Source organism: Suricata suricatta, chromosome 5 (genome assembly GCF_006229205.1).
Source record: "Suricata suricatta isolate VVHF042 chromosome 5, meerkat_22Aug2017_6uvM2_HiC, whole genome shotgun sequence".
NCBI classification, from domain to species: Eukaryota; Metazoa; Chordata; class Mammalia; order Carnivora; family Herpestidae; genus Suricata; species Suricata suricatta.
In genome coordinates this window covers 106,246,302-106,270,317 of record NC_043704.1, presented here as the reverse complement: position 1 = coordinate 106,270,317, position 24,016 = coordinate 106,246,302, and the positions used below count along the sequence as shown (strand labels likewise).

Genomic DNA, 24,016 nt, shown 5'->3' with positions numbered 1-24,016 from the left:
GCCTCTCCATCACTCAGTAATTTTTACTACTGTCCCAAGATTGTTTTGACTTTTTAAGAAAATAAATATTATTAATATTATTTCTACGCTAAAAGTAATACTTATTAAAGAAAATTATCATAATAGAAATTTATAAGAAATTGGAGAAAATTACCCATCACACCAAAATCCAGTCTCTGTTAACATTTTAAAGTGTGTTTCTTTTCCATCTTTTTCCCACACATTTTAAATTTCCTTTTTTACAGTTCTGACTATATTTTGTAGTTTTATGTGTTGTTTTATTCTCCACTTGACATGATATAATACAATTAGTTTCTCTCTTTATTTTAAAGTCCTCATAAAGATTATTTTCCATGGTTGCATTACATAATTTATTTAACAAGGTCTGTATGGTTAAACATTTGTATTAATTTCTAATTTTTTACTATTATGAAGAGCTCTGCTTTTAACATAGTTACTAATGCTTTTGTGATTTTTCATAATATTTAATAGATTAAGAATTATGAATGTTTCTAACACTATTAATTTAATTTGCTAAATTGCTCTTTAAGTTGGGTCCAAGTAGTCTTTGTTATAAGCACAGGCTTTAGAGTCAGATTGGGTTGAATCCCAGGTATACGGGCTGGAGTAAGGCGCTTAGAGGCCATCCAGCATAATAAGGGTGCCACTTGCTTCCCTGCCGCCCTGTAAAAGGCAGCTCAAAATAAATATATCACCCAGCTGAAAATAGGTTGTGAGAGAGGCTAATGAATAAATGTTTCCATGTAAGGACCTTATTGTTTTTAGTTTTTGAACGTCAAACTTCAAATTCCATTAAATGTTTTCTCTCTTCTGTTACACCTACTTTACTAGTCCCCTTGACACATGTTTGGTTCACTTGTAGAGTGAGAGGGTCCCAGAGTACCACCCTTTGTGCCTTTGAGAACTTGGCAAGTTCAATGGGTCTCTCTAAATCTTACCTTTTAAAAAAGATGTTTATTTATTTATTTTGAGACAGAGAGAGAAAGAGAGAGCACAGGCAGGGAAGGGGCAGATAGAGAGGGAGAGAGCAAATCCCAAGCAGGCTCCATGCTCAGCACAGAGCTCCTCATGGGGGTCAATGCCACAAATCGTGAATTCATGACCTGAGTCAAAATCAAGAGTCGTATGTTTAACTGACTGGGCCACCCAGGTGTCCCTCTAAATCTTATCTTTAAACCAAAAGTAACAATATCTATTTTATTGGTTGTTTTAGGAGTTAACATTGTTTGCTGTTATGCACGGTGTTTGTCCTGTTAGTGAGCACTCAATAAATGAGAGCAGCAGCTGTTGATGTTTTATTTATTTTTTAATGTAATCTCTATGCCCAACATGGGGCTCGAACTCATGATCCTGAAATCAAGTGCCACATGTTCTATGATTGAACCAGCCAAATGCCCTTGTTGACTTTTCTTTAAAGTAGGTTGCACACCCAGTGAGGAGCTCAAACCCAGGACCCTGAGATCAAGACCTGAGCTGAGATAAAGAGTTGGAGTTCAACTGACTGAGCCATTCAGGCACCCTGCCCCTGTTGATATTTTTAAAGAGCTTTGAAAGTTTCCTTTTTTTAAGTTTATGTATTTATTTTAGGAGAGAGAGAGAGAGAGAGAGAGAGAGAGAGAGAGAGAGGCAGAGAGAATCCCAAGCAGGCTCCCTGCATAACGTTACTACAGAGCCCAACATGGGGCTCAGTCCCATCTGTAATATCATGACTGTAATATCATGACCTGAGCTGAAATTGAGAGTTAGATGCTTAACCGACTAAGCCACCCAGACACCCCAATGGTTTATGTTCTTTAATACTCACGAAATAAGACAGTACTTACCATTACAAAAAAAATAGTTAATCTTGTAATGGTTTTTTAAAAATGGAGTCACAATCTTCTTTAATTTACCTTTCCTGATGCTTACTAATGAGGTTGGAGCTTTTGTCTATGGCTGTGTTAATAGGTTCTATTCTCTTTTAGAATTGTGTTTATGGGCTCAAATCTCAGTTCTTCCACTCATTTGCTCTATTACAAGCAATTGATTGGCAAGCAATCAAGGCTTGGTAGGACTAAATAATACGCAAATGTACTATCTCCCATAAGATGGAGCCCCATATAGAGCTGGTCCAAGGGGCCTAGAAGGATTAAGATTCTGGGGGCCAGAGAGTAACTACCAGAATCTACAACTCTGAGCCAGTTCTAAATTTTACAAATCCCTGGGAAGGACTCTAACAGAACTAACACACAGACTTATCTTAGACCAATAGCCATGACCACAGGAATGTCTACCCTGATGGTCAGACCTGGAGCAAGGCTCTACCTGTCATCAAGAAGAAGAGCTAGTGTGATTGGTGATCTCATCCCTATTGCTTCATCCAAGTGGAGAACAAGCAGCTGCCCAAAGGAAATGAATGTGTATTGGATGGGAGGAAGGGCGGGAAGATTGCAGGAAACATGCAGCCAAGGTGCTGAGTAGACAAAAACAACAGTTGCAATCTACAGTTTGGCAGGCAAGGCCATTTGTGATCTCCTGTGACACAGCTCCAGCCTCCATCTTCACCACTCCATATGTCTCATCCTGTGTTCAGGACCCTGAGCTACGGTAGAGCTCTTCGTCTCCCGGGCTCCACCTTTGCACATGGCACTCCTTCTTCATCTAAGCTCTCACCTTGCTTATTCCAACTCATACTTCAGCCCATACTGCAGTTGTCCCCTGCTCTTGGAATGAATGCTACAAGGATTTCATGCTTCCCCCCAATCAGAAAGGGCTTATAGTAGTGCTCAGGGCTTCCCCCTAGCATAGCACTTATCACATCATATTGTGATACACTCCAGCTAGTTTAAGCAGAAAGGAATGTTTTACAGGGTACAGGTAGCTTACAGAATATCAGAGAGGCAATGGAGCCAAGCTTGGTTATTACTCAGCTTGTGAGCAATTTAGCTAGGAGAAACATCTAATATCCTGTAGAAACCCTACAGCTAGTCACTGCCTGTCACTTAGTTTCCAACACTAGAACCAGGATTTGAGAACCCCTATACTTGTCACAAAAGCCAAGTACCTCCACCACTCTTCCTACCTGAAGGACCTTGTGGCCACCACATGATAATATTTGCTTTCACCTTCTAAATCTCTGCTTGGCAGAAGCCTATTCACAAAGACAATCTAGCTGCAGGGGAAACTGGGAAATGTAGTCTTTATCTCAATAAACAGAGTGTTGGAGTGATACTGAAGGAGTAAATTTCCAATATCTTCCACAAAAGCTGTGTTGTTATAGGCATACAAATTTATGGTATTCATATTGCCTTGGTATATAGTTTCATAATCTGTGTGAATTTTGTTTCCAGAAATATTTTTAATTTAACATCCATTTTATCTGATATTAGTATTGCTAAGCCAGCTTTCTTTTAGGTACTACTTTCCTGACATACCTTTTCCCCATCCCCTTATTTATAATCTTTCCATGTTATTTTGTTTGAGGTATATAACTTGTAAGCAGTATGGATAATTGTACTGAAAAGCCAATCTTAACAGTACTGTCCTTTAATATGTGATTTAAGTATTTATGTAATATGATTAGGAATCTAATAACTTATCTCTGACATTTTACATTTTTGAATTTATGAAGGTTACTCTTTTTTTCCCTTTTCTATCTTCTTTTGGATTGTCATGTTTTCCTAATTCTTTTTCTTTCTCTTTGACAATTTTGGAAGTTACACATTCTAGTTGTTTAGTGGCTTTAATAGACTTGTTTATATTTTCCTAACCAAGACAATAGTTAAACTATACGTCCTTCCCCTGGACAAGACATTTAGAACAACATAATCTCCCTACTGACTCACCACTTTATCCAAACACTCATGTTTTTACTGTCTAGTTTTTGGCTGAAAGTGTTTTCATCTGTGCTCAAAAAGAAGTTTCTCCATGTGATCACTCATCCATCTTGATCTAGAGGTTATGACAACCATTTGATCTCTTCCTTTCTCTAAAGTCCTCCTGGGTCCACAGACTGTCACTTCCATTCTTTCTTCCTTTTTTAAGTTTATTTATTTTTGTGAGAGAGAGAGAGAGAGGGGGAGAAAGAGACAGAGAGAGAAAGAGAGAGAGAGAGCGCTAGCATGAATGGGGGAGGGGCAGAAAGAGAGGGAAGTGGGGGAGAGAGAATCCCAAGCAGGCTCCATGCTATCAACGCAGAGCCTGATACAGGGCTTGATCTCATGAACTGTGAGATCATGACCGGAGATGAAATCAAGGGTCAGATGCTTAACTGACAGACCCACCCAGGAGCCCCTCACCTCCATTCTTTTTTTTTTTTTAAATCCAAGTTTGTGTAATAATGATTTCAGGAATAGAATTTAATGACTCATCACTTACATATAACACCCAGGGCTCATCCTAACAAATGTTTTCCTTCATGCCCATTACCCATTTAGCCCATACCCACACCCAACTACCCCTCTAGCAACCCTCAGTTTGTTCTCTTTGTTTAAGAGTCTCTTAAGGTTTATTTCCCTCTCTGTATTTATCTTATTTTTGCTTCCCTTCCTCTATGTTCATTCATTTTGTTTCTTAAATTTCATATATGAGTGAAATCATATGATATTTGTCTTTCTCTGACTGACTTATTTTGCTTAGCATAATACACTTTAGTTCCATCCACATTGTTGCAAGTGGTAAGGTTTCATTCTTTTTGATTGCCAAATAATATTCCTCTGTGTGTGTGTGTGTATCACATCTTCTTTAATCTTCTTTATTCATTCATAAGTTGATGAACATTTGGGCTCTTCTATAATTTGGCTATTGTCAATAGTGCTACTATAAACATTTGGGTGCATGTGCCTCTTTGAATCAGCATTTGGATGAATGCCTAGTAGCACAATTGCTGGGTCATAAGGTAGCTCTATTTTTAATTTTTTGAGGAACCTTTATACTGTTTTCCAGAGTGGCTGCACCAGTTTGCATTCCCACCAGTAGTACAAAAGTGTTCCCGTGTCTCCACATCCTCGTCAACATCTGTTGTTTCCTGAATTATTAATTTTAGCCATTCTGACAGGTATGAAGTGGTATCTCGTTGTGGTTTGGGTTCATATTTCCCTGATGATAAGTGATATTGAGCATCTTTTCATGTGTCTGTTAGCCATCTGGATGTCTTCCCTCACCTCCGTTCTTGACTCCCCATACTGCTTATAACGTCTCACAGACCCCTCCCTCCTTGCCTTACCACTGCATCATTCTATGAACCCTCCACCTGGAAGAGGCAAGCAGGTATTCGTATGCTGAAAAACATGTGTGCTGAGTATGAAGAACATGAAACCACTGCAGCTTCTCATGCTCCCTTGCCTACTCCCACCATTCTCTTTTTTGGCTCACAACTTCAGAGGAAATAGAAGCCATCAAAAGTTTCACTTCCTTACCAATAAATTCATCTATACCCCCACCCACATTTCCCTCTCAGTTTCACATGAAACAACGACCTTCTTCTACCCCTAGGCCAGCTTTTAGACAGAGTTGCTCGATTCCTACTCCTGACTTCTCTATTTTTAATTCTCTTTCATTAATCCCTCAATGCACCACCAGATAATACTAGCTAAATTGTAGTCAAATGTTGCTTGCAGTGAACATTTAATAAATTTTATAGAGTATATAAATGAGTCAATTTGTCAATAAGATATTTACAAAATGGCCATAATAGCTATCTTTCATCTGAGACACTGTTAAGGATATTAAGACATTGCAAACACTCAGAAGTGTAAGTTTCCACAAATATTTGAAGATCACATCACAAACTCATACAACAAATATCTGAGTCCAACTACTGCCCAATTAGAAACACTGGGGATAGAGAGTGAATACAATAGTCAAGTACCCCACCCTCATGTAGCTGACATTCTGGAGGAGGAAATGGGACGTACATAAGTAATCAAATAAAATAATTTCAAATGGTGGCAGGGGCTATGAAGAAAATAAAATGGAGTCATGGATAGCGAGTGGCACGTTGAGGAAACATGAGAAAGCATGTGTGGCAAAAGCCTACAGAACAGAGGGGAGGGAGGATGAGATGAAAGGAAGACAGTTACCAGACTATGATATCACAGGTGGATTCTGTTATTAGTGCATTGACATGCCACTGACTTAAATTTTTTTTTTAATTTTTAAATATTTATTTTTAGGGGAGAGAGAGAGAGAGAGAGAGAGAGCACTTGAGGCAGTGAGGGAGGGGCAGAGAGAGAGGGAGAGATAGAATCCCAAGTAGGCTCGGCACTGTTAGCCCAATGCAGGGCTCCAGCTCACAAAAGGTGAGATCATGACCTGAGTTGAAATCAAGAGTTGGAAACTTAACCGACTAAGCCACCCAGGTGGCCCCTAGGTATGTATTTTTAAAAGTTCTCTGGTCACTCAGAGGCAGAGCTAAGGCTGATGGAACACTTAGTGATTATTACAGTGGTCCAGGCAGGAAAGGGAGTAGTTTGGATGAGTAGTGGCAAAGGAGTCAGAAAGAAGCAAAAAGATCCCAGGTAAACCTTGCAGGAGTCCTACTGACTGCACCCAGAGACCAGACAGGGGAGAGAAAAAAGAGGAATCAGAATTGATCTGAACAGCTGAGACGATGGTGACACATCTCCCAGGGGTAGAGATCTGAGTGGTGAGTCGTTCCTTATGTGTTAGTGGTAAAGTTATAGGAGATAAAAGGAGAGACTGAATCACACTCCAGCAAACTGTGCCCCTCCCACCCCCCCACCCCCCAGTAAAAACCCAAAACAAAAAATTCCCGTCACAAAGTGCTCAAAGAAACATTCAGGGCACCAAGAGAGCTGTGGTGGACTTTGACTCACTTCCTTGCCTTGCAAATGAGCTCTGTAGCACTGTGCAGTGTACCTCTGCCAGCAGAGCTTATATAACTTCATTTATCACTAAGGTTGTTGGCATTTTTTTCCTTCCGAGAACAAGTATGTCTCTACAAGATGAAATTAAAAAAACCCAGAAATTTAAAATTAAATTAGTTTGGAAATTACTGGCATTTTTCTTCATGTGTAAGGTCACTCTGCCCTTGGAGGCCAGTGCTGAGGAAGTGACACATTTCTTTTTCTGTCCCACACTTCTGCTTATTTTCACATAATAAAAAGCAAATCCTCCACATTTCAAATTCTTGGTGCATGTGGCAAATATTTTATCCTCATTTAAACCATTAATTTTAAGTTATGTTATGTAAAAGGTAGAATGCCAGACCACTGGTTCACCAGTCCATTTCTATGTGGAAAAAAATTTCTGTACTTGCATAAATAATGAGCTGACTCTTCAAGTCTCCACACTGTTAGTGCGCCTGCTGCTTCGATTTGTGTCGTGCTTTTCAGTTCTTAGACCCATGACAATGCTGCATAAAAGAAGAGCCTCATGGTTAACAACAGCTTACTATAGAGAGTCCCCATGCTGGACACCAATCTCATGAGATATGCACTATTATCTCCATTTAACATATGAGAAAACTAACTTCAGTAACTTGCCCACGGTCATTTGGCTGGTAAGTGACAGGGCCAAGATCAGAACCCAGGTTTATCTGAGTCTAAACCTGAAGATCCTTTTTTTTTATTATTATTTAAAGGTTGAGCATCCGACTTTGGCTCAGGTCATGATCTCATAATTTGAGTTTGAGCCCTGTATCGGGCTCTGTGCTGACAGCCTGGAGCCTAGAGACTGCTTTGGATTCTGTCTTCCTCTCTCACTGCCCCTCCCCTGCTTATTCTTGAGAGAGAGAGAAAGCGAAAAAGAGAGTGAGCGAGCAGGGGAGGCACAGAGAGAGGGGGGACAAAAGATCTGAAACAGGCTCTGTGCTGACAGCAGAGAGCCCGATGAAGGGCTCAAACCCGTGAACCACGAATCATGACCTGAGCCAAACTTGGACACTTAACAAACTGAGCCACACAGGTGCCTCTACAACTGAAGATTTTAATGACTTCCAAGCTAGGGCAGCGTAGAGGGGAACTTCAATGTGCCTATGCTGGATGGAGCCAGCCTCCTGGGGTCACATCATGGCCCTACTGCTTATTGGCTGTGTGGATTGGGCAGTCCCCTGTCAGATAGTAGAGCATCATGGTACCTATCTCATTGGGTATTGTAAGAATTAAATATTAACAAATATACAGCACTTAGAACTGTGCGTAGGTTATGCTATTTGAGTGTTAGCTATTACTTTAAAAAAATAGCTTTATTAAGATATAATTCACATACTGTACAATTCAAACATTTAAAGCGTACAATCCAGTGGTTTTTAGTATATTCAGAAAATTGTACAATGCTTACCACAATCAATTTTGGAACATTTCATCACCCCAAAAATAAAGCCAGGACTCATTAGCAATCTCTTGCCACTCCCACCCCACCTCCAGCCATAGGCAACCACTAGTCTATGTTCTATCATTATAGAGATATAGATTTATAAGAATCTATTGGATACATATTATCCATTCTAGACATTTCATGTAAATGGAATCATACAATATGTGACTTTTTGTTTTTGGCCTCTCTCATTTAGCAGGTTTCAAGATTAATACATGCTAGAGCATGTATCAATACTTCATTTCTTTTTATTGCCAAGTTATATTGCATTGTATAGATATACGACATATTATTTGTCCATTTATCAGATGATGGACTTTGCATTGTTTCCACTTTTGGTTATTGTGAATAATGATGCTATGAATATATGTGTACAAATTTTTGTGTGGACATATGTTTTCATTTTTCTTGGGTATAAAAATAGGAGTGGAACTATAGCCATTACTTGGTACCACTTCTCTCTGTGTATTTATTCTGAATATGAAGATACGTAATTATTATCTTTCTTGATCTATGGCTTTGACAATGCATATATGCATGGCCTCCTTTCTGTTCCTTGCCAATCCTTTGGGTTTGAGTTAAGGCTCTACTTCTTGCCCAAAGGCCTGCTTGGTCTCCACAGCTGGGCCACTACTTTGCTCTGTGCTTTCATAACACCCTGAGCATTGCTTTACTGTCACTTTTGTCACATTCTACTATACTTACAGAACCCTAGGGAAGGGGTCTTATGTTCCTCAACTTTGTCTTCCATGCCAAACACAAGGCCTGGGGTGAAGTGGTTGCTGAATGGATGGTTATGAAAATTAAGACAGAAGGGGCACCTGGGTGGCTCAGTCAGTTGAGCATCTGACTTTGGCTTAGGTCATGATCTCACGGTTTGTGAGTTCAAGCCTGATTTGGGTTCTGGGCTGACAGCTCAGAGCCTGGAGCCTGCTTCTGGTTCTGTGTCTCCCTCTCTCTCTCTCTCTCTCTGCCTGCTCCCTCCATCATGCTCTGTCTCTGTCTCTCAAAAATGAATACATATAACACACAGTGTTCATCACAACAAGTGCCTGAGTTCAAATCCAGACTCCTCTCTGTTACCAGATCCATGCTCTATGGAACAATATACTGGCTCATAGGACAACTAGGAGGGTTACAAGAAATGCAATATGTGGAAGTGATTTGTGGCCCAGAGAGCTAAATGCAAACAAAAGAGGAAATAGTAGGAGTCGTGAAGGCAGGTTCACAGTATGAGGAGAAATGAGCAAGGTGCAAATAGCTAGGAGCTGACATTTCCCCTCAAAGCCTGCAGAGCAGCTTCAAGGACTCAGATGGCAAGGTCAGTGAGACCAAATCCTCAAGAGTGGTCAGTTACAGAAGCAAGGATAGCCTTGGACAGCCATTGATGCCAAGATCTTTTGGTAGATCCTTTAAGTGCAGAGAAGATCAGGTTTAAGACTTCTCTGTCATGCCTGCTTCTCTCCATCATCATGTATCACTCTGGTCCTACAGCCTCCTTTCCCTCCTCTTGGAAAGAATTCAAGACTGAAAGAATCCAATAAAACAAAGGCAATCCAGAAAGCAGTTTATTGTTAGTATCTACTGGAACCCTGGATAGTCTTGGGCTATCCAGACCTGCCTTTAGGGAAGATGGGAAGGGCAGAAAGAGAGAGATTGGAAAGGGAGTGGTCTGAATGATTTGACTATAATACACAGATACCTTCTACACCAGATTCCTGGGTTTAATATTATCCAGTAGGTCCTGCCAGATAGAAAGAAAGAGCAGCCCTGTTTTGGACTATGCCCCACTTAATTCATTGATTTGATTAAATTACTTTATTCTTATCCTCTGGGGGAAAAATAAATAAATGTTAAAAAAAACATTTAATATGAAAAGTTTCAAGTACAAAATACATTTTATAAAGCTGTGCTTCCTTCAACTTGCCTGGGGACACAGATCACCTGTGATCTTGCTAAAATTGCAGATTTGGGTCGATAAATATGAATGTTTGTGCCCCCTCTTAAACTCATATGTTGAAATGGAATTCACAGTGTGATAGTGTTTGGAAGTGAGGATTTTGACAGGTGATTTGGTCATGAGTCTGGAGCCTCATGAATGGGATTAGTGCTCTCATAAGAAGAGGTCATAGAGCAAGCTCGTGCTTTTTCCCCCAAGAAAGGACACAGCAAGAAGACAGCTTTATAAACCAGGAAGAGGGCCTCATTAAGAGCCTGGCCAGGCTGGCACCCTATCTCAGACTTTCAGACTTTAGAGTGAGAAATAAGTATTTGTTGTTTAAGCCACCCAGTCTATGGTCATTTGTTAGAGCACTTTTAATGGACTAAACTAGTGACGTTCAAGATCCTGCATTTCTAACAAGCACCCACAGGATGCTGACATTGCTGATGTTAGATCACACTTGGAGCAGCAAGGTTATAAAGCATACATGAAAATACAAAGTCATGGCAATAATACTACCTACTACCTCTTCAGTTCTGCTGTGCACTGGGTACTCTTCTAGATGTTTTATAGATGTTAAGTTTGTCAGTGTTCACAAAAATCCTGCAAGGTAGTTACTAATATCTCCAATTTACAAATGAAAATGTAAAAATCAGAGTTGGCTCAACTTTTAGTCACAAACTTTTCCCCACAAAAAAAGACACGCAGGCTAAAAAGAAGTAATATTGTGTTTATTTTCATTATTGCTATAAAATAAAATAAATCAAGCTTGAGGGACCTAAACCGTTGCTCGGCTTTGGCCAGTGCAGGTTCTCAGTGTTGCTCTATTCACATGGCCTCTCTATGGCCTCATTGTGAGTCAGAAAGTAATCTGGTCCAGGGATCAAAGCCTGAAACATTTTCCCATTTCCTTCCCCACATTCAAAACAAAACAGCTCTGGGCAAGGGATGTATTTCCGTCCCATGGTTATTTGATGAAGGGAAAAAAAAACCCTACTAAAACCCAATTTGGAAGAAAAAAGCATTCTTAAAACAAATATCAATTACCTATGGTAAAAGAAATACACACACATGTATACATATGCATGTTAATGTGTACAATGGTTTCAGCTGCCTTTAGGGGAGTTAGAGTTATGTTGTTGTCTCTAGTTAATACTACTAATTTATTTCCATATGGAAAATATAGTGAGATAAATACTGATATATATATAATATATGTTATATATATTATATATATATGAGATGATATCCAGAGAATTGAATTACTCTTTTTAATTACACATATATATATATTCCAATTCATATATTCCAAGATTTCAAAGCACCTCATTAAGAATAAATCCAAGAAAAAATACATAAAATCAAGGTTTCTCTTTCTGAGGGTTCCAGGGCCCTTTGGGGTAGGAGAGGTGAGATCTATTGCTATAGACCATCAAGATGCCTTAGGTGCCCTCAAAGTGGAACTTTATTCCTTTTCTGTCTAAACAGTAGATTTCAGAAAACTGAGGGTTTAGGGCTCAACCTGGTGTTCTCAATCTGGCCTGGTTTTTTGTTATTGTTCAATTTGGAAATGTCCATGTGAGTGCAGATACCTGACTTCTCTTGAAAGATGAGAAGACTTGGGGCGCCTGCGTGGCTCAGTCGATTAAGTGTCTGACCAGCTCAGGTCATGATCTCATGGTTCGTTTTAGCTCTGCATCCAGCTTTGTGCTGACCGTGCAGAGTCCACGTCAGATTCTCCATCCCCCTCTCTCTGCCCCTGCCCTGCTCGTATGCTCTGTCTCAAAAATAAATAAACATTAAAAGAAGGAAAAAGAGAAGTGGGAAGACTTGACAAGACTGGACCGAGATTCTGACATTTGGTTCAGCTATTTGTGGTGGAGGAGTGCCTGTCCCTCCTGACCACGTAAGCAAGTTTCACTCATGTTCCTTACCTGCCTGGCCCTGTAGGCTTTTGAGTTAGGACTTCCTGGTTTATAAGTAGGGTTTATAAACAGCCAACATTTGCTCATCATTATCCTGGGGAAAATCTGGCCCAGTACGTTAGATCACTGAAAAACAGTTTCCTTTTAACAAAGTGAAAGCAGCTGGTTCACACAAAGATTTATTCATTGAGTTTGTGGAAGCTGGTGTGCCCTGATTTAAACACTTTATATTACTCAAATATGCAAGTGAAAAATCTTCCATGTCTCCCCCCTGTAGCGCAGCTGGTGGTCAGTTGGATTACTCTTGGTTCATTTTCTGTGAAGTTCATTTTAAGTATTACAAGTGACTGTAGACATGGCTCAATAATTTTCCCATCTGGTTAGTAAAAGGTGAACTTCCTGAGGGTCTTAAGAATCAATAGAATGAAGGGAGATTTTCGTGTATGGTGGAGAGAGATGATATCCAAAGAACTGAATTACTCTTTTTAAAAAAGCAAACCCTTTTTCAATTTGCTTTGAAACTTTTCAACTTGTTAAATTTAGAGAATAGAGAACATTGCAGTCATCTGGATTTTTATTCATGCAGTAAATATTTATTAAGCACCAACTTTGTTGCCACATACTGTGCTAAACTGAGGACACAATGGTGAATGAGGCTGGGTCCCCTGCCCTGGAAAAGTTCAGTCTGGAGGTAGCTATCCAAATATTTATACCCTGATGGTGACTTGAGAAGTTGGCTGTTGCTATTGTTCAGATGGAGCAAAGACCTGTCCATCAGGATCCCCAAAGAGGTCCCACAATATTCCTATGTTTGCTTTCCAACAGACACAGATATATTTGCCTTGAAAAAGATTCGCCAAAGACCTTACTGCTCCCACCCCTAAGACACCTCCAACCAACATAAACATCATTCACAAGAGGGAAGCCTCAAAAGCCTCCGGGGCAGGGGAGAGGCCTACCAAGTGGGCTGTGGTGAACTGCACAGGAGCAGCCACTGCTCAGGGACTGCCAGCTGTTGGTAACCAGAGACGCTGCCCCAGTGTTGCCAGAATGTCAGGGTTTGTGAGAGAAGCCAGAAACTGGATTTTTTAAATTTTTTTAGTGGTACATCTTTTTGAGAATTAGAATTCAAATGTATTTTTAAACCCAGTTTTGATCGTCAAAAATGGGTTTGCAGGCAGGTTTCGGTTAGGCAGCCCCCCAGAGTGTGATCTCCAATTCCAGGAGCCCAGTGCTCCACCTCCCCATTGTATTTAAGAGGGAATCTTACCAAGAACTGGCAACCTGGAATTTGTCTTTTCTAGGAAGTCCCCTTGGGTTGCTCATGTTTTTTGAAAATCCAACCCAGGGAAATACTCAGACTTCCTGGATCTTTCGCTTCGGTTCTCTTCTCTTCTCTTCTCCCTCTATCTCTATTTCTCTTTCTCTACTATTCCATCAATAAATACTTATTTTATTAAAAATCAGAACTTGATTACATTTGTTGATCAATACAACTTATTCTTTAAGACTAATCTTGGTAAGATAGATACAAGATAATAACATAATTTGGTTCTTCTGACACTAATCCTTAACTTTTCATATTCCTGTCATTCTGGTTTGGATTCAGAATCTTCCCATGGGCACTTGTCCTTTATTTCTGGACTGGTCTTGAGCTAAAAAGTCTGAGTGCCTTATCTTTGAATGCCTACAAAGCCTTCATTCCCTACCATCCACAATGTTGTATTTGCCCTGTCTACACTGTATAAACTAATTACACAAGAGATTTTGTCTTGATTTTCCATCTCCCTATTCTCAGAGCTGCTTTTTTTTTTATCCAACTGCAGTTAAAGAGAAATGGGATAGAACTGAGAGTATAAAAGTCTCCCTGATTTTGTTTTTATTTAGAGAAGATATTTTCCATCTTCAATTACTTTACTGCAGTTTCTCACCTCATTAGGACCTACTTTATGCACAGTAAGTAGAATTGACTTTAATTAGCAATCCTGGACTGTGAACTTTCCTTAGCAACATCTCAGAAGAGGCCTCAACTTTAAGAATGCTTCAGATTCCCTGCTTTTCTAAAACTGTACTATAAAAAGCAAAAACAGAACAGATATACAAACCAGTGTCCCTAACACAGTATATTTATTTAAAATAATTTAATTATCTTGGGATGCTTTGACTAACGTTTGGTGGTGGTGTTTTTTTTTTTTTTAATCTCCTCATAGTTGCCACAAAAAGAGTATGTGTTGCATACAGTCAACACTGATTCTTCCCTGGAAATACCTGTCCCTCAGGGATTTAAAAATGAGCACTTCCTCATCGTGACTTCTAACTGAGGCTTCAGTAGTTAGTAATGCCTAAACGTGACCTAATTTTCTAAGAACAAGGTAAGTGACTACTGAACCCAAGGCAGTCATAAGAGCTGGCATTTTTAACATTTCTAATTGCTTGCTGCTTGCCAGCATTGTTCAGATCACCCTGCCTCAGTCAGCTTATTGAATTCCTATTATCAGCCCATTTTTCTAGGTGGCATAGCTGAGACACAGAGAGGCAATGTAACTTGCCCAAGGTCACAGAGGTAGGAGCAGAGCACATACTTGAACCCACATCCTCTGGCCCCAGAGCCTGTGGCCTTAACCACTTGGCCACCCTGTCTCCTGGGCTTAAGGACAACAGAGCAGAGATATGGTTAAAGTTGATGGTATTTTTCTTATAAGTTTGCCTTGGGTAGCTTTAGTTCCTCCATTTGCCCCCATTCTTCATTTGTAAATTCCAACAGTATATTTACCAGGACGTTGTGGCAACTCATTATTTAAATGTATTCATAGTTCTTGGATCTTGGAGGAAAGGCTACATAAATATTACAGAATGATTTAAAAAATATATGAAATGTATTCACCTGAATATATGATGATCAAATTTCTTACTATAAATAAATAAATGGGTGCTGACTTTCTAACCAAGTCCTGAGGACGTGGTTGCTCTGGGTCTCTGCATAGTCTCACAGTGCAGGCTGTTGAGGTTACAGCACTAAAGATCAGATTCTACACCAAGAGTGAGTCCCCCTGAGGCCTTAGGTAAGTGCATCCGAGGTAGTGGCTAGACCTCCATGTACCTTTGTCTTCAAACCTTCTAATATACTAAATGTCATAAGAGAATTTGAAGAAGAAGCAATTGAATGTACTTGATACATTTATATAGTGGAATACTAGTCAGCAAGGAAAAATGAACTAAATATACATCCAACATAGATGAATTTCACAAGCATTTATGTTCAAAGAAGACAGACATAAAGTAACACATATTGTGTGGTTTTGTTCATGTAGAGTTTAAGAACAGGCTAAACCTGGGGTGGGGCATGAGGTGTGTATAAACTAGGGAGGGGTACAAGGGAAACTTACGGAGTGGGGAAAATGTGTTATGTCTTCATCTAGGTGTAGTTACATCCAGCTAGATAAATATGTACACATCATAAAGTTGTACATTTATGATTAGTTCACTTTATGCATGTTATACCTTAATTAAAAAATAAAATGAAATAAAAGGTATGTACATAGAAGACTATTGGGCTGCAAATACAGGGCGGGATCTGCAGCCAGAGCTGAAGGCAGGTGCTGACCTGCAGCAGGGCTTCTAGGTCAAGCTAAGGGCTTGCCCTTTATTCAGTAAGCCCAGGGGCCTCTCGAAGAAGCAACGTGATCAGTATGGAGTGTTGAAAGCTCAGTCAGCATCATTCTGCGTAGAGAGAGGACTGCAGCTGGGCAAATCAGAAAGCAGGGAGGTAAGATCACCTTCAATAGTCCTCATGTGAGAAAACTAATTCTGTTTCTATCAACTTGGTGAGTGCACACTTTCTGGAAACACAAGGCATTCGCCCTTGGAGTTGGGGAAGGAGGTGGTACAATGTGGATCCTCCCTGCACACCAGGCATGCAACAATTCAAAAATGGCTTTTCTGTGGCTGCTGCACCACCATGGGCTCCCAGGGCAGGCCTTCCTGGCTCGATGCCCTTCTCAGCTTCTCCTACTTCCCTGCCCCCAGCTCCTGTCATGGTTAGTTTTCTTCTCTTAGTGGCATTTGCATAGAGGAGGAGGTAGTCACTGCTGTGCACACCTACCTAAATGAAATGCAGTGGTCTCAGGGCCATTTCTGTGGGGAGCATGTATAAGTTGCACATTCTCATGCAGGCATGCTGTCAAGATTCAAGGAATTTTCCGTATAACAATTAAACATTGCAGATGGAGATCAGCATTTTTAAAAAACTGAATTGAACATAGATGGTGTTTAATGTGTCTGTATCACAGCTGCAAGTCTTTTAATTTTTAATATTTGTGTTGAGCTGTTCCTACCTATTCAATAAACATTTGTTTTTGAGAGAGAGATAGAGAGTGAGCACTCACATGTGTGCTGAGGAGGGCAGAGGGAGAGAGAATAAGAGAGAATCTTAAGTAGGCTCCATGCTCAGCACAGAGCCAGATGCGACCCCTGGGATCATGATCTGAGCCAAAATCAAGAGTCAGACGCTCAAATGACTGAGCCACCCAGGCACCCCTCTATAAACATTTTTAATAAAGCATGCCTGGGTGGCTCAGTTGGTTAAGTGAGCAACTCTTGATTTGGGCTCAGGTCATGATCCCAGGGCTGGGGGATCAAGCCCCACATCAGGTTCTACACTGGCAGTGCAGAGTCTGCTTAGGATTCTCTCTTTCTCTCTCTCTGCCCCTGCTCATGTGCACATGTGCGCTCTCCCTCTTTCTCAAAATAAGTCAATAAAACAGTAAAAAATACATATACGCATGATAATGTTATGTCAGTAACCTGGGCTATTTTTTGATGAAAGCTTCTTAAGTTATGCTTCCAAATTTTTCATCAGACACACTAAAGTAGCCATTTACAGGCCATTAAATAAATAGGATATTTAGATTTAAAACAAATGTATTTCAGCAATGTAATACTCTAATTTGAAAAATGAATTTGCATGTGTGTATGTGCACATGCATGTGACACACAAGTACTTAGTTTACAAATGGATTACCTAAACCTTTGGGTACTCTCAAGACCTTTAGCAGTTAGGTAGCATAACCCTTGATCCAAAATTTGGACAGCTGGAAGAAAAGCTAAAGATCATTCAATGGAAGCCATCTACTTTGCAAATGGAGACAGCCAGCTATGCCAAAGTTAAGGAACTTGCCCAAGGTCACCCTGTTGATGAAGGGTTGTTCCCCCCACCACACACATGTTTTTTACTTTGCTTTTTTTCACTTCCAAATGAGTTGTTTTAAAAATATTTTAAGACAAAATTCACCCTGATAATTTGAAGAGAGGAAGAAAGGATATTGAAAAATAACTACATATGTATGAATAAAAAAATGACCATCTGTTGGTGGTATTAACCCAACTGCTAGCTGGGAAAGACAGAAAAATAGAACAAGGTATGAGATAGATCACATCCCTAAGAAGGAAGAAAGAAAACACCAATGAGGTGTGGTCAGTTTTGCACACTAGACACCAACTGATGCTCTTAATCCAGGATGACTTGGTCATTGCCAGGACTAATTGAAGGGGGTGACAGGTTGTAATTTAGATATATGCCAAACATTTTATTTTTTTTTGTCCTTGACAGAATGTATTAAATAAGCAAGCCAAACTTTTAGAAAACAGGATTAATGCAAAAAAAAATCCATGATAAGCAGTAAAAATTGAAATATAGACAGGATCTGATTCTGCATTTGCAATATCCTGTTGCACTCATTTTGCCCTAATCCTGGCCCTGTTTCCGATAAAACTCTATGTACAAAAATAGGTAGTTGGCTCATGAGCCATGATTTGTCAATTTGGTTTTTAAAACATTGCATTAAAACATTATTTATCTTGATTTTTTTTGGCATCATCCTCTTAAAGTTTGTGCCCAGAGAAAGTGCCTCATTTACCTCACCTTAGTCCTGGCTCTAGGTGGACCTGGCAAACAGTGTACAGTGGCTAAGTTAGATGATGAGGCAGCTTGAGTATAAAGTTATGTTTGCATTTGTTCATGTAATTACTTTATCACATAGATCACCTTAGATTCCAGATAGTACATTTTTACGAGTGAGAGTGAACAGAAAAGCTAAAGTACCTCCCAGGCTTGGTAGAGTGTAGGGTGTGCCAAGGTGCAAGAACCTTCCTGATGAAAAGCTCACTGAGCCCATCAGGAGCAAAGCAATGGCACTAATAGGTCCAGGGCGGAAACTAGTGTTAGCAATGCCCACATTACTTCAGTGTCTAATATCCTGTAACCTCACATTTATACCTCCCAAAGCTTCATGGGAGAGCCCCTTTGGATATTTTTAAATATGCATTATGGTTCAAAAGCAACTCAGGGGTCCAAAGAAAACCACAGGCCAAAGATGAAGTCAGAATTTCTTCAGGATGTGAGTGGTGATTTGTCTCAGTCTTATGACTCTCATACACTCATTTTCCAAATAATCTCCAGTCTGAAAGAACACATCTGAAATGTTCCACCTCCTGCAAGAATGTACAGTACAATGATTCCCTGTTCCAGGACATTATATGCTTTAGTGAGTCTTTAACAGACTTTAGATATTTTGTTTTCCTACTAAGATGTCAACTGAACTCTTAATTGCATTTAGAGTCAGCATGGCTTCCTTCTAACTGATTTAGTACATACTTAAAGATTTCCTGATGTCCAGATCTGAGAACATCATCACCCAAAGAGTAATTGTGAAAGTGGTCATAGTGGTCTTTAAAATCTGCAAACAGTTCTCAGAAGGGCTAATGTGATGTCTGCATGTATCTGCCGTGCTCCCCCCCCCCGAAACAGACCATTAATTGGGCTGTGCTGGAACTCTTTGGGCTCATCTGTACATCCATTTATTTTGGGGGAAAAGTTCATTTCTTGCCATGAGAATTTTGGCCCTTTTGTATTACAGCTTTTGGACTTTGTTGCTGCCAGCTGGGATGATTGTATCCAAGAAAGGTTTTTCCTCTGTCTTTCTAAAGTTTCTTTTGTTGTTGTCATTGTTGATTCCTGAAAAGATGGTGTTTTTTTCCCTCTATACCTTACCAGCTAAACTATTTGGTGTATCATAAACAAAGAACATATGGCACTTTTGTCATTCTTTAAGGAAGAGAAAGGTAAGTTATAATAAATTTCCTGGACCAAAGAAGAGCCCTTTATCTTTTCCCTCAGAGGGTATTTGGGGTATAAAATTAGAACAAACCTGAGGACGTGTTGGTATGCATCTATGTGCTGTGCTTGCCAAGCACAAGATGTGAGGTAAGTCTCCGATAAATATCTTAGGAGGCACACACTCGTACTGGACAACCCGAAAATGACTGCCCTGTTCTGGAAAGAACAGAGCGCTCCCTTCAGCAATTTAAAGGCTTCTTTCTCTGTTTGAGCCTGCCTGTACTTGTTGAGGAGCTCAGCTGGCTGGAGCATTAAGTACCAACTGCTCCATGGGAGAGAACGAGCCCAGGGATTACTCCAGGGATGCTGAGACAGGAATGTTCAGCATGGACTGAAAAGGACGGACTCCAGAGGTGAGCCCTGAAAAGCCAATGGATTGTGGCGGGATGGGGGCCACAGGGAATAATCTGGCTATCAGGGCCTCCCTGAAGGCAAGGGACACCTAGAATACTTCCATTTTTTTAAATGATTCTGATATATTAAAAACATAAATGTTTACAACACTTAAAACTACATATGAAGTAGCTTTTTCCTTTCATTGGTGTATTTCTGTGATTGTTTTACCACATTGGAGATTAATGTCCAAAATCCATACTTGAGGCCCTCAATGATTGTGGCCTCAGCCAAATGCCTTCCTACGATGCCACTGCCCCATAGTTCACCACCAACAGACAAGACAGCCCAACAGACAAGGCCCATGCTGTCCTGAAAGCTTCTTTTTTATCCTATACCCTGGGTGGTCTGTGCCTGGAGTAGGCCCTTCCATATCCAAGAAGATATGTTGAATGAAGGTTTGGGGTACTCTTTAAACATAACTAAGAAGTTTACCATTTCATTCTTCTTCTGATATGTCCCCTACTTGGTTCCCCTTAACCATGTCTTCTATCTACCTTTGTATTTCTAGCTAAGCAACATGTTTTTAAAAGTCTATCTGTTCTAATTACTGTACCCAGTTCCCTCTATGCTCAGAGGTCCACCTGGGCTTGGTCAGAACACTCCCACACCTCCAGCCCCACTTCTACCTCAGTCTGGAAAATTCAAGCTCTTTGCAGTCAGGAACCATGTCTTATTTTTCTTTTGTACCTATAGTATAAGGCCTAAATTTCACATGCTGCGTGGACATCTTTGAGCCTCCTGGGGCCCCAGAGGCTTAACCATGAATTCTGCTTTGGCCAGGTATGCCCCCCACCAGGAAGTCTCCCCACTTGGCTGGTTCTCCTAACAGCTGGACCAGCTACACTCCCCCTGGACCTCAATCTAATGCACCTTATTTTCTGTCAGTCTGTGAAATTGTTCAAACAAGCCAATCACATCCTCTCATGGGAACCAGAAAGCACCCCACCCTATCTTACTACAAAGCCTACCTCCCACAGCTCCTGCTGGTTTAGTCAACTCCCACGTACAATCCCCTTGTGACCCTGCATGGTGTGTGATATCCTCCTATGGGCTATGAATGTAGACAACTAATAACTATTGTCAATCTCATCTGTTCTGCATCAGGTGTGATATGTTTGGCCTTCTTGTACTATTTAGGGTGAGGAATCCCTCCTTCAACAGTGAAGTTAATAGGGGATGATCAGAATAGTATCTCACATAGAGGGATAAATTTATGTTGATTGTATAATCTTCATTCTGTGAAGTTCCTTGCCCTTCCCCCCATAGGAGACTGAAAATTAAATAAATAGATGACAATAGATTTATTTTACTACAAAGAATCTATTTGAATCACATATCAATGGCTTCCATTCACATAATTATACTTCAAGCAATCTTTGTTTTACTACTCACCATACTGTTGACCAATAAAAGTAAAGTTACCTTAGAGCAAATCCGTACTTAATTTCTATACTACTGATCTGGCATTTACATTGTAATTCTTAATTGCTATTAGAAATACATTGTAACACTGTCCACTTATGAAAACAAGATGCTAGTATCAAATCAGTATAATCAAGAGACTAAACTAACTGAAGATATGAGAGCTCAGACTTTTCCCACAAAAGAATTTACTTAATCTGTTGCATTGCCTCCATTTATCTCACTTCTTGATAAGCAAAAATGGCAACAATGAAGGCACTAAAAATCAAATAGAATCTTCCTGGACTCTGCAATTCGCATTAAGCTTATTAGTACTTCAGAGAGAGTTTCATCGGTATTACTCTGCTATTTTATCACTTTGTTTCCCAAAATCCAAGACAAAAAGTCACTTTTTAAAAAATTTTTACTTTACTTATTCTAAAACAGTAGGTAAAAACAGCACAACAGCCAGCAATTCTCCTGTCCAGTTTCCAAATTACAACCATTCCTACAGGGGCCACCTTTCTTCCAATGCCTTGCCACTTCTCTCTTCTGCTTAGTGCTGGTGAGTTAGAGATCAAGGCTCTGAGAGGGGAGAGGGGATCAGGAGAGTTGATAAAACCTTAGATCCATGCCAATACCACTCTTCCATCAAGCAGGGAATGTAATGACTAGCTTTCTAGCCTCAGCTTTCCAAGAGGAAAATTCCAGGAGGCAAAAGTTAGCAGAGAACGGTCATTAAACAATTCCAGCAAGCTTCAAACCACAAGCCAAGTCCAGGGCTCTTCTCTAAATGTATGGCCAGTTCCCCAAATTAGGCTGCATCCAGCCTCTTTAATGCTCCTTCTCCAAGAATGGATGGTAAGGATGAAACACTTGGTCAATACTGTGTTTTGTGCTGATCATGAGATAACTAAAAGGCTATTGCCAGAATAAAGTGTATATGCTCAGGGTTGGGAGCAAGAAAGGAAATAGGTTTGCTCCTGGGACTGATCATTTCACTAGGTGTGAGGAGGGAGCCCAGCTGGGCCGGCCTGCATGTGCTTAGTAGTTCTGTGGGCAGCGTGTGCAGACAGATGTCATGGCTGTTCACCACCCATGGGCAAGTTCCAAATTTCTCCAGGCTTATTTTTCTATGGCCTTTGCCTTCAAAATGGGCAAAGGGAGGATGAGCTTTGCTCCCAATAGTGGCTGGAAAAGGTGGAAGGAAGTACAAAATAAAATAAGTTTAATGAATTTTCCGACATAGTGGTTGGGGGCAGGTGTGAGGCAGGATGCCAAACCCCCAGGGAAAAACAAGAATGTTCCCTCCTGAAATAAGAATTCTGCCTTGAATGGAGGGGCCACCAGGGCAACAGCTGGTTTGCAGTTTTTGTGCCCAAAGTTTGCCTACTTTGCTGCTGATTGCTGCTGGCTTGATAAGCCAAAGAAAAAAGATCTCCACATTCAATCCCTTGATATGGAGATTCTCAGTATTCAATATATAGACTTTCCAGATTTATTTACTTTTTTTTAGGAAAACCATAACCAAACAGGAAGAAGTATTTTTCCTAATTAAGTATTCAGTACTAATAGTTTCATGCTGTTAAATATGCTAATATATTAGTTTTAGACATTGTATATGGTAGCAGTTGCATATATACATACATGCATGTTTTTAAACCAAATTATATAGTTATGTTATCTTTAAAATTTTTTTAAATGTCATGCTTGTATTTTTATATTAAGAAATACACACATATGTATACTTCATAATTTTTAAGGCTATATATTCTTAAGTGGATAGATATACCATAATTTACCCAACTAATCTTCTATTATTTGGTGGTGTAGATAAACTCCAGTTTTCTGCATGAATGCCCTAACTATAGAATTGGGTTCTAGAACTGACAGCTTGGACAAGCTTTTTGGAATTTCTTCCAAATTTCTTCCAGCATTACTGCTGATGAACCTTCACCTCCACCCTCTTCTAAATGCTACCTTAATTTCTTCTAAACATTTTCAACATAATCCATACTGATATTTTATAGAAATTCAATTCAATTTGGTAAGAAAGCACAGTTGGGAGTCAGGAAATGTGGTGTCTTAGTCTGACCTCTAGCATTGTGATAAGAAGGTACAGTGCAACTATTATGGACAAATTGTGTCCCCCTCCCCCAAATTCATATGCTGAAGCACTAAACCCCAATACCTGAAAATGTGACTGTGTTTGTATACAGGGCCTTTAAACGGGTGATTAAGTTAAAATGAAGCCATTAGGGTGGACCTCAATCCAATCTTACTGGTGCCTTTATAAGAGGAAATCTAGATGCAGAGAGAGATATCAAAGGTGCATAAGCACAGAAGAAAGACCATGTGAGTTCCCAGAAAGAAGGAAGAAGGCAACTTTGTTGTCTCCGACCCCCTTCTATATTTTTTTCTCTTTTCTTCTTTCTCTTTACTTTTTATTTTCTCTTCTTCTCTTCTTTTTGTCTCTTTCCTTTCCATTTTCTAACTCTTCTTTCCCCCTTTTTTATGTGTTTCTTTGTTTGATTTGTCTGTGTGTATGTGTGCTTCTGTTCCCTCTGTGTGTGTCTGTCTGTTTTCCTTCCTAGGACCACACCAAGAAACAAGCCAAAGTGTGCAAGAAGGCAAGTCACAAATATTGTAGAGTAAGGAAATAAAATATTCACAGGCACAACAAGAGAAACCGAGAGACACCATTAAGAGAACATTCCCTGAAACGACAGGCCCTGGACAGTCAATAAGCCTCCTTTAACAGAGAAATATTAATAGGTGCACAGAGCCCAACGAGCTTTCTAAAGGTGACAAGAGACAGAAAACTAGCAAAAATGACAAAAC

The 24,016-nt window shown here is 40.0% G+C and overlaps 1 long non-coding RNA gene across 2 annotated transcripts in view; it reads right to left on the bottom strand.

The window, feature by feature from the left end:
• LOC115292090 overlaps nt 1-24,016 on the bottom strand; it is an 85,192-nt gene that overhangs the window by 3,198 nt on the left and 57,978 nt on the right. Inside the window, exon 4 of one of the 2 annotated variants that reach the window (XR_003908796.1) lies at nt 7,295-7,375. The exons of the other annotated variant lie outside the window; for it this stretch is intronic. This is a non-coding gene — a long non-coding RNA (uncharacterized LOC115292090). Of the gene's footprint in view, nt 1-7,294; nt 7,376-24,016 lie in introns of those variants that run through there. 2 annotated transcript variants of the gene reach the window in all.